Raw genomic sequence first — 12172 nt, forward strand, 5'->3', positions numbered from 1 at the left:
ACAAAAGGCCCCTTCTCTGGAAAAAATAACTCAGTCTTGATAAGTATTTCTAGATAAATTAACTTCAGTAGTTTCTGAGAAAACGTGTCCCATTGCACACACTATGCACTAAGTAAAATATCATGGATCAAGGGCCATAACTCTGTAAACAAATTATTTACAGGACCAATTTTCGAACAATCCTGACAAGTACTCTTAAATGAGCATGCAAACTTTCATAAATGTAACTTCATTAGTTTCTGAGAAAACTTGTCCCCATTGCACGCAGATTGAAAAGCACGGAGCAAGGGCCATTAAATGAATGTACGATAGCACTTTTCAAGTTTATGGCCAGCAACAACAGTGAATAAAATTTCATTTTTCTGACTTAAAATTTTTTTGGAGAAAATTTGTCCCCTTTGAGAAGCAGGCGGCAGACAGACGACAGAAGGATGGACAGATGGACAGACGAAAGCCGTTCCTATATTTCATTCCCATTTCATGGCGGGGGATAAGAACTTGAGTCATATCATGCTGGTCCACTCAAACTCCTCAGGTCTCATTTACCACTTTCTAACAAATAAACTGGGTATGAGTAAACAAACATTAAGAGTTATTCCCCCTAGATCTATCGCATTTTGAAAATATCGTAATTATACGGAAATTGGCGTTTCTTTACGCATTTGAAATGCAAAATTACGGTTGACATGTTATAATGATAACATTTCGACAATTCGAGCATGGAACTTAAGAAATGTACCTTACATGTTAGCTAGGTACATTGAAAATAATAGAATTGGTTTTTGCCAATCAGAATGCGACATTCATGTGTGAGGTAAGATTCTGTGACATTTTACCTGTCATTCAATCCCTTACAAACAGCACAAGGTCGACAATCTCAAATTCTCAAAATCTCAAATTTTATTCCCTGTTAACGCTTCATTTTTAGACACTTCTCTTTCTCTAAAACAACACATATTAGTGTCAAATCTTCAAATAGTCACACCACCATTACAACTAAATTACTTCTGCCTTGCAGTTGTAGTGATCAACGGAGCGAGCAACAATCCATGTCACAGCTGATAGTCTTTTGCTGCCATTGCATACCCCCATGGGGATTCCGGGTAAGACTTAGTCACACAAATCAGAACAAACTGAGCAATACCATCAACACTGGTAGACTCACAAGCAATCCATTGAAAAAAAGGTAGCACTGCATTTCTAAATGCCAACAAAATGTGACACTGCACCTTTGATAGACACAGTAAGCAATAAAGCAGAGATATATTTGGATGAAACTTTATATCATATTAATAAAGAAACTGCCCAAGGCCTAAAAAACATCAAGTTTTAAATTACAAAATTCTAAACATGTCATTACTTGAAGCATTTCATTTATATTGATGTTTGTCTCAAATTAAAGTACATTAACGTAAAGAAAACGGTTTGGATCATGTACTTGTTTACTCCCCAGGGAGCTGAGAATGAAAATCGAGTGCTCACTGATCTATTGACCGGGGTAATAATAGTGTAGCGCTATGAGCGTCCACTTGGTGAATGGAATCTGGTGCAATATAAATGCACGTATTATTGTTATTATTATTATTATTTTCTGAGACAGGTAATACGCTACTCAAGAAAGTTAAGGACAAGCTGATTCCTTCCTATTATTATAATTAATCTGTCATAGCATGAGAGATCAACTATAGCAATATGTAAGAACTTTTTTAGTAGTATATATATTGGTTTGGAATGCAACAGACTTAAGGATTTCTAAAGGTCTTAAAATGTCATTAACATTACTATTTGCCATGGCCACCTGGGCCGCCTGTGACCACCCTGTATAGCACTTACTCATTTATCAAAGCAGCAGACGTCAGAAAACAAACATTAAGAATTATACTCCCTAGATCTATCTCATTCTGAAAATATCGTAAATATCCGGAGAATGGCGTTTCATTACGAATTTGAAATGCAAAATTACGGTTGACTTAAAAAATGTACTTTACATGTTAGCTTGGTACATTGAAAATAAAAGAATGGTTTTAGCCAATCAGAATGCGACATTCATGTGTGAGGTAAGATTCTGTGACACTACCTGTCACTCACTCACTCCCTTACAAACAGCACAATCTCAAATTCTAAATTTTATTCCCTGTTAACGCTTCATTTTTAAACACTTCTCTTTCTCTCAAACTACACATATTTGTGTCAAAACTTCAAATAGTCACAGAGTTTAAGCTAAATAATAATAACTCCATGTTTGATTCATGTTTCTCCACATGCTGCTGGCGATCCATGAATATATTCAATTACAAAATGGCAGAGACGATGATATTAGCATTAGCTCAAGTGATGTACAGCAGCAATGTCTCCAGTCACGAAATGGTCTTGTTTGATAGTTTCGCCCCCTGTGTCAACTTTAATACTAGGTCAAAACCTCCACTGAATGTAAACAAAAGTATCCCCCGATTGTCTATAAATAAACTATCAATCGACTGAGGTCTTGTGAAGTTTCGGCTCAGACTCTATAGCGGGATAGTGTCAACACCAGATCCCATGTTTGTTTGAACAAACCTCATTCTCAACGGCTTAGCTACCTTAGAAATAAAGAGAGTCTAAAAAAAACTACCTTCTTACCAACAAATTATGAGGTTCTGATGCAGTTGATATTGTAAAATGGAGGCAAGAATAGAACCACACAATGACCTGTAGCTCACCTGAAATTCCCCAAAATATTTGCAAGGTGAGATCATAAAGGCTACTGCACAAGGGTTTTCAAGAACATACTAAAATAACAAACTGACATTGCAACAATGCAACAAAACAGCATAACTGTTTAAATAGGGGCTTACAGACAGAGATGTTGCACTTAAAACACTTGATGTATTCATCAGGTTAGGTCTTCTACTGAGAAACTGTTATAGGATGGTTTTATTGTGTGCTTTATAAATTTCTGACATTACAAATCATCACTAGGTGTGTGTGTGCGAGCGTGTGTGTGTGTGCGTGCGTGCGTGCGTGTGTGAGCGTGTGTGCGCGAGCGTGTGTGTGTGTGTGTGTGTGTGTGTGTGTGTGTGTGTGTGTGTGTGTGTGTGTGTGTGTGTGTGTGTGTGTGTGTGTGTGTGTCTGTGTGTGTGTGTCTGTGTCTGTCTGTGTATCTATATGCGTCTGTGAGTTTATTATCCCCTTAATATCGAGGGGTAAACGCAGACGGGATCTAGTCACAGTCATCCACTCTCCAGACAGATGCTCTGTCTACTGGACCACGGACTCACTCCCCAACACATTATAACAATCCTTTATGGTTTGTGAATGAGTGCTGTTATTATTAGTCAATTATGGAGCAATATTCAAGCAGTGCATGTATACAGGGTGTTAACCACCTCCTTCACAGAGGGGAATCTAACCCAGGCCATGTGTGTGACAGCCAAATGTCTTATCTTGGACAAGTTACCCTACACTGAAAACACTTCAGTCAACACGCTACATAGAAGAAAACGCTAAAAACACACTGATACATCAGACCTCAAATACTGCTATGCCCAGGTGCAGACAGGAACATTGTGTGGAACCAAAATATCTTGATCAGGGATGCATTGCGATACATCATACGATGTATTAAAAATTAATCATTTATTTGATGCATATCACATAGTGTGCATTACACAATGTATAACACAACATATTTATGTTAAGACTTGATATGGAGTTACATTTCATTAAAGGTTGGTGTGAGTGAGTCAGTGAGTCAGTCAGTGAGTCAGTCAGTCAGTGTTGGCATTTCATTCTGACTATGCTCAAATTCCTTTCAAATGTTCGAGTAAAGACAAAGCTTCAGTCAGTTTAAGTGTATGCATAATCAAATCGTTTTATACTGTATCTAAACACATTTTGCCAGGGCTCCGGTAAAACAATTCCCAATTGAACATTTTGTGCCCAACTTATGACTTACAGCAGGTACCTGGGTAGGGTCGGGTTATAGGGGGGGACGTGTGCCGGGTGGTAAATTTGGACTCATCCAAGCCCTAGTAGACATACAATAAATCAATTTAATGCTAATATTAACTAGACTCGTCTATTAAGTGCTTAAAACTAAATTTTCTGCCATTGCATTGTCCAACCACTCCATGGTATCACAATACATGTAAATATTTCTGTGTCAGTGAATAATGAATTAAGTATCAATATTAATAAATCTGTTCCTATCAATTCAATAAAAGTCAACTTTAAAAATTAACAAAATAATATTGTAAAAATAACATCCATACGTTTCATATAGCCAGCACCTTCATGGTTGTTTTTTATACACACATGTTGGAATTTTATAAACTGGTTCTCACCGCGAATAGCTGGAAAATTGTTGCTGCATCATAAAACAATATCCATCCATCCACCCACCCACCCATCCACCCATCCATCCACCCACCCACCCATCCATCCACCCACCCACCCATCCATCCATCCATCCACCCACCCACCCACCCACCCATCCATCCATCCACCCATCCACCCACCCATCCATCCATCCACCCACCCATCCATCCATCCACCCATCCATCCATCCATCCATACAGCCAGCATACATCTTCCTTTATGATAAACATCAATACGTTGGAAACTTTACACGTGAATAAAATAAAAAGTATGACATTACTGACTATTTTAAACAAAAGGAAAGGGACAACTGAACGTGATTTGCCAGACGACATGTTTTCAAAAAGCTGTATCCACACTTACTGTTTCTAAGTGAGTGAGTGAGTTGGGTTTAACGCCACTTTTAACAGTATTCCAGTTACATCGCGGCATATCAGCTTAATGTGGGAGGAAAGCCCCAAGTGATGCAGGTCTCAGACGTTTACAACTTCGGTGAAACCCACGAGCACGGGTATGGTGCTGACAAACCTAGAAACATAATCGGGGCGAACCGGGATTCGAGCCCACAATCATAGGTGTCTGGTCTGCCCAAGGGATGCAACTCTGCACAGCGAATCGTGGCGCCTTAGACGACTACTGTTTCTAAGGACACATGAGCTGCAATGTGATAATTAGGAACAGATAACCGAGAGACTCCCTGTGTGGGATTGTAGTAGACTTCCAGTCAATAACATACAGCACTGAACAGCAAAGTGTAGGAAGTAGCCACAGAAATTTAAGTTTTGTACAAGACTTGTTCACAGGATTAATGGTAACCTTATTTCCCTAGACACCAGAGTCTGTAGCTAGTTCTGCTTGAATGAGACAAAACGTTTACCATGTTTACATATGATGTCAGTTTTATTCAGTTCAAACACTGAAACAGATATTTGGTTGTTTGTTTGTTGTTTAACGCCGCACTCAGCAATATTCCAGCTATATGACGGCGGTCTGTAAATAATCGAGTCTGGACCAGACAATCCAGTGATTTATATCATGAGCATCGATCCACTCAATTGGGATCGATGACATGCACCAACCAAGTCAGCAAGCCTGACCACCCAATCCTGTTAGTCGCCTTTTACGACAAGCATAGTCATCTTTTACGGCAAGCATGGGTTGCTGAAGACCTATTCTTCCCTGGAATCTTCACGGGTCTGTGCAGAACTGGTTCAAAATCATAGGCCTAAAAACCTGCCATCAGTGGATTTTTACTTGTCCTCAGTATAATTTAGTTGTCTCAGGCTACGGACAAGCGTGATTTCAAAGGCTGTGATGACTCCATAACAAATAATTATGAAGGAGTTTTCTTCTAAATATATGCATTTAAAAATGTCTACAATTTGGACATAACCGCAAAGTATTGAAATAAAATTAATGGTTCCAAATGGACAGTCAGTTAGTCTATTTTACTAAATCAATTTTTCAACACAGTCTTTCATCAATGGCTGCGAGTACCCACTACAAACTAATGACCAACTAATTTTACACTTAACATAAAAAATAATTTTTTAATTTTTTTTTTATAATTTATTATTTTTGTTGCATTTTACATAAGTTGCGCATACATATTAGACTTGTCACTACATTTTCTAAAATAGTAAATGACAGCTTGACCAAAACTTAGTAAACATGCTAAGATTCGAATTCAAAGTTGCTGCATATTTAGTTAAGTTGTAATAGTCGGAAAGCTCCCGTTGGATGTCTTTGAAATCTGGCTTTTTATGTTGTATTCTTTGTAAAGAGTTAATACTGTCAACTAGAAGTGTGCGATATTACCAGAATACTGGTATACCGCAATATGAAATACTAATGAATTCATACCAAAATACACTTGGAAAATACAGGTACATTGTGTTTTTCAAAATTCTGCATATAATGTTGTTGGAAGATTTTACAACAGTGACAACTCACATGGAAATTAAGAAATTAGCGACTTTTTCCCGTGGTCGGAAAAAGTAAACTATTCATGACATTTTCCTGTACATAATATGACTTTTACGCATCCTTGTAGCCATAGCAACATCCCATTGATAACAAAGTTGTCAAAAACATGCAGGGGTCATTTTCTATTCAGGTTCATAACAAATTACAGATGAAAGAATGCAATATATTGTGGTTCGTATCATTATTGCAATACATTGCAATAAAAACTTCGGGCCGATACCCATCAGTACTGTGAACAAGCCCTTATTTTGAAACCCAGTAATGAAGGACATCTAATTGTTCAACCATGCAAACACTTCAAACATAATGCAACCTAGTTCGGACACGACCATGCACACAGTCAAACCGCTGAAGCCTCTCGGCTTCCAACATGACTACCAAGCGTGTTGTCTCACTTAAATGTTATTCATACATTTGGCAATTATATGCATGGAACAACTGCTAGTGAAGACGTGATGCAGTCTATTTTGACATAGTGATGATCACCATGAAATCAATCTCTGAACACGAAAACTTCATTCAACTATATGCCCCGTGAAGATTCCGGGGTAAAATAGGTCTTCAGCAACCCATGCTTGCCGTAAAAGGCGAGTATGCTTGTCGTAAGAGGCGACTAACGGGTCGGGTGGTCAGGCTCGATGACTTGGTTGATGCATGTCATCGTATCCCAATTGCGTGGATCGATGCTCATGATGTCAATCACTGGATTGTCTGGTCCAGATTCGATTATTTACAGACCAAATTCATAAAACTTGAATATTGCATCGTGCGGCGTTAAACAAACCAACCAACAAACAAAACTTATGATGTGATCATTCTATTGTATGCTATTTGGGAAACTAACATTACTATCAATACTTCCTAAAACACTGAATCTGCAACTATTTTGAGATGGTACCATTATCTTGGAAATATACAGGGATTAATGCAGACATGCCAAGAGGCCAATATTCGTCCCAAGTCTGCAGCAAAATATTATTAAAAATTCCCTAACTGGAATTAAAATGTCCCAAATATTGTTATTACAGTCATAACTATTGTTCTGGCTTCCAGGTAACTTGTATTTCACCGAAAACAATTAATGAACAATAAAAGGAAAAGTCGTAACTCCCTAGTATTGTATAAATGCATGAATGCAGTGTCAAAATACAATTGAAAATTTAAGAAAACAACTACTGTATGACAGTCCATTTTGGGGACAAATTAACCTTTTTTTCCAACTTGCCTGCTAAAGGCACTTCATTTGAAATCTGAGATAAATCTGTTATATATACACCTAATAATATTCCAGGAGAAAATCATAATTTCAGCTGGTCTGGCGCCCATCTTTTGTACTGTCTTGTGAAATTATTCCCGGATATTTCTTTCCCTCAGCAAACAGAGCACATTGTGAGCAGCATACTCCACTATGAGTCAAACATGAGAAGCCGTAGAGACAAAAGAAATTCCGATGTTTTATCCGTTTTTATGTTGTTCCAAAATAAGTTTGTTAAGTAAACAACGGAGCTTGATAAATACATGGAAAGTGAGCCCGGCACTGAGAATAGCTAGCCTGGACATCAATATAGATTTTATTGCAACGTACAGCTAACAGCCGACCTGGTCCTCATATCAGATGTTAAGTGTTGTCTCTCCTTAAGAAATTGGATATTAATGAAATCAATCAAACTCTCCAGCGACATTAAGTATTCATTCATTAATTCAGATTCATCATTTTAAAATAAAATTGACATAAAACACATACAAAAAATAATCAGGTTTTTAGATTTTCTTGGTGATACAGGACATGAATGTTCAAGTATTCATCTGGTTACAAAAAGATTACTTGTGCCCATAAAATTACAGATCCTGGTGTCATATATGAGGTATGGATTCATAAGACAGTGGAAGATTTAAAGAAATATACACATGGTTTAACCATGAACTCAGTTATATATTTCAAACACTAAACACTGAACAGTTACCATTCCCATGAGAAAATTATGCACATAAAAACAGGCATGTCAAGCCTTGAATGATCCAGCAGTGAAATGTCTAAAAATAGATTGGTATTTCTCAAAAATGGTGTTGATTTCATAGAAATTGTTTTCCAAAATTCTGTATTATCCTAATTGTGGAACCATGACATCACAAATATCAGTATTAGAATCATCCAGATAGAGTTGGAATATTATATCTTAAGACGGAGAAAATCAAGTCAATGAAAAATATAACCACCATATATTCCTGAAATTCTATATAATCAGGAGATGCTTATTTGCCGCGAGGACTCGGAGAAGTCAATCACATAGTTCACAGAGAAATAAATGTTTACAGATGAAGTTATGAGTACTTACCACGGTGATAAGATGAGGTGAACAACTATTTCATACACAAATACTCCTGGCAAGCCTTAGCAATGAGGAGTTGCAACTTCCCTACGAATCTTTTCCCAACCCAAGCAAGCAGAGTATCCAGCAATACATGTGTAATCTCTGGTGGGGATCTCAAGACATGCTTCCTTCTACTATATTGCTAGCCTGACCCCACAGCGGCTCAGTCTATTTATAGAAAGTACTATATTGCCACAAGTTTAGCACGGTCTATTATTCCCAGGGGGATGTCAAGTTGTGGACTAGACCATATTGAAGGCTAAGTCAATACTGGTAAAATTGTTTTTATCGGAGGCGTGAATATTGTTTGCGACACAGGTGAAGTTTATCACGACATGGTTATTATGACATCAACAAACTGTCCTGGAGTTGCAAGATGCAATTCATATCAGTGCACAGAATGTTGCATAATGCTCGCACATCTGTTCATTGACATAACAGTACATAGCATATGACATACTATCCATGCTATCCATATCCAACGATAAACTATTAAAAGTGCTTATCAAAGTGTTATCTGAAACGATTCTAAATTTGCAACCTTAGCCTTCAGTGCAAGCCTATCACATATCTTCTGATCTGTGGCTATCTAAGAATAACCCTCTTAAAGCAAGATAGGGATATTGGTTAAATAATTCATTGGTTAAATAATTCATATTTCACACAGAATTGGTTTGCAAAGTCTATTTTCAATAACATTATTCAAAAATCGTCAAATGATGAAAGATTCATAAAGTTAGATAATTTGAAGAAGAAAAACAATTTATAAATGTGTGTGTACCAGACCAGACCGCATTTGAACAATTGATGAACTCAAACTTTTATGAAAATATCACTAGTTAACAATTAAGACTTTTAATTCACTTCAACTGGTTTACCAAATTGTTGCCACACACTACTACTACTACTACTTCTACTTCTAATGATGATGATGATGATGATGATGATGGTGATGATGATGATAAATACTCTCCGATGTCAATAAAAATCATAAACACTGAATACATAATACATAAAAGATGTGCTTGAGATCAACATCATAGACACATAGATTCAGAAACAGACAGATCACAGACTTGCTTCCCAATCTGAATGCAATCACCTGACCAGATCTCTACACAAACTCTATGTTCCATAACAGATGACCAATTTGATACCAACATCACACTGTCAGCAAGCATTAGACTCGATGGGTAATTCGTTTTGGAAAATCACAAGCATGACATTCACATAAATGTTGTGGTTGGTTTCTAAATCATGGAAACAAGACATGAGCGTAGGAAAGTTAATGTATTTAACGAGATAGACAATAACATTATCAAGGTCAGAGGACTGGGTCAGACTCATTACAGTCCATAATCTGTCGCTGACATATAGCACAAATGTGAGATATTTTGTTTATCATATCACATCAAGGCATTTACGAAATGCCTATCAAATCCCTGGTTCATCATGTGTGGAGAATTGGACTCAATTGCAAACAGACACTGGCTGAATTCATTCAGTTTACCTAAGAGATCAAAATCCTTATGTTATTTTTGAAACATTAAAGTGAGTGAATGAGCGAGTTGGGTTTTAACGCTGCTTTGAACAGTATTCCAGTTATATCATGGCATGTCAGCTTAATGTGGGAGGAAATCCCGAAGTGATGCAGGTCTCAGATGTTTACCACTTTGGTGAAACCAACAAGCATGGGTATGGTGCTGACAAACCTGGAAACATAATCGGGGTGAACTGGGATTCGAACCCACAACCATAGGTTTCTGGTGGACCCAAGGGATGCAAATCTGCACATCAAATTTCGACGCCTAACATGACTGGTCCACCACCACTTTATTCATGAGTGAGTGAGTATGGTTTTATGCCACTTTTGGCAATATGCCAGCAATATCACGGCAGGGGACGCCAGAAAGGGGCTTCATCCATGTCGGGAATCAAACCCAGGTCTTCCGAGTGACGAGCGAACGCTTTAACTACTTGGCTACTCGACTACAACCTTTTGAATGTTGTCAACAGAATATGCCTGAGCAGCTGTACGTTATTTTCTGAATAACTACCTCCTTAAATCTGTCATTACTTCGCCCACTCTTCTGAGTGTCAGTCCTCCATTACCTTCATATTGTTATGGACAATATATCACCTCTTCATTCAGAAGTAGGCAGAACATTTAAAAAATAATGTTAGTCGCCTCTTAGGACAAGCATAATCACCTATAACGCGCAAGCATGGTTTGCTTAAGACCTTTTCTAACCCAGATCTTCATGGGTGTGAAAAATAATGAGTTATTTTCATGAATCATGTAGTTCATAGCATTGAACACCATTCTTCATTTTCAAATAGTTTGACCCAGTTTTGGTTCCTATTTTAGGATTGAGCTTGCTTCAATTCCGCAAACGAAAATTTATGTACATGTCTGAGACACTTCGATATAAATATCATGTCAGTTTAAAAAAACCTATTAGTTTGGGTTTTTTTTAAGATTTTTCCTGTAAATATCCATGAAAAAAACCATCCCCCCCATCCCCTCTCTCCAAATGTGTTGTAGCAAATTTCCAGACACTACCTCTGCGACTGATACTGCTTTGCAGGATAGTCTATCATTTTCATTTCATCGAATGATATGCATTCCTTACATAGTACATAAGTCTCAATATTCCAGCTATCATAATATACATATTTTAGTTTAGCCTCACATAGCTGCAACGTTTTCAACACTGAACAAGGATAAACATGGATGTCAAAAATTTGAAAATTAAATTAAATTTGTTTATACGGTCCCCGTTTAAACTGAGATGTAAATGCTACACATGTCAAATAAGACTAATCATTGAAATAATCAATATCAGGATGGTTCCATTCACTTCTGAAACCATGGCAACTGATGCCATTAAAACCATTTTTGCATTAAGGAATGGTATTTCAACTTACCAATCTAGTTAAGATGACATTATAGAAGTTCTAAAGACTTGTTTACAGCTCAATGCTTGTTACGCATACCTAAATATATCTATATTCAACCCAACACGACGGCTGACCTTCCCAATCCACACTGAGGGCCATTTTCATTTCCAGAAACTAAACAAGTACAACATTAGGCCTGAGTTACAACACGCTGGTCCTGATTGTTGGGAATAATCAGAGCTCCAGATAAGCTTTTGGTGTTGTGGGTATTTTACCCATGCATTTTAAAATCATTGGGTATCAGTAATTCTATCTGGGTATTCAAATTTCTGTTACCCACTAGTTTTTACACATATGGGTATTTAAGTTAAATATTTAAAAACACTATTCATCTAGTCCCTGCAAACTGGTGTCGTGTGGGTTTGAGAGCTTTATAGGACTCAAAAAACCACAATACTTCCACAAGAAAGTGTGATGGCAAATGATCATGATGTAACTGTCATCGTGGAGTTTGGCAAGGTTGACGGAATGCCTCTTTATAATTTCAAAATAAGTTG

At 37.4% G+C, this 12172-nt stretch overlaps 1 protein-coding gene across 9 annotated transcripts in view; it reads right to left on the reverse strand.

Moving 5' to 3' along the window:
- LOC139464912 (histone deacetylase 4-like) overlaps positions 1 to 12172 on the reverse strand; it is a 155497-nt gene that overhangs the window by 109831 nt on the left and 33494 nt on the right. The window contains exon 1 of one of the 9 annotated variants that reach the window (XM_071246513.1): positions 8679 to 8806. The exons of the other annotated variants lie outside the window; for them this stretch is intronic. The gene's annotated coding sequence lies outside the window, so the exon portion shown is untranslated. Of the gene's footprint in view, positions 1 to 8678; positions 8807 to 12172 lie in introns of those variants that run through there. 9 annotated transcript variants of the gene reach the window in all.

The sequence above is a fragment of the Haliotis cracherodii genome, unplaced genomic scaffold (genome assembly GCF_022045235.1).
Source record: "Haliotis cracherodii isolate W230 unplaced genomic scaffold, xgHalCrac1.p SCAF_17, whole genome shotgun sequence".
In the NCBI taxonomy this organism is placed as follows: domain Eukaryota; kingdom Metazoa; phylum Mollusca; class Gastropoda; order Lepetellida; family Haliotidae; genus Haliotis; species Haliotis cracherodii.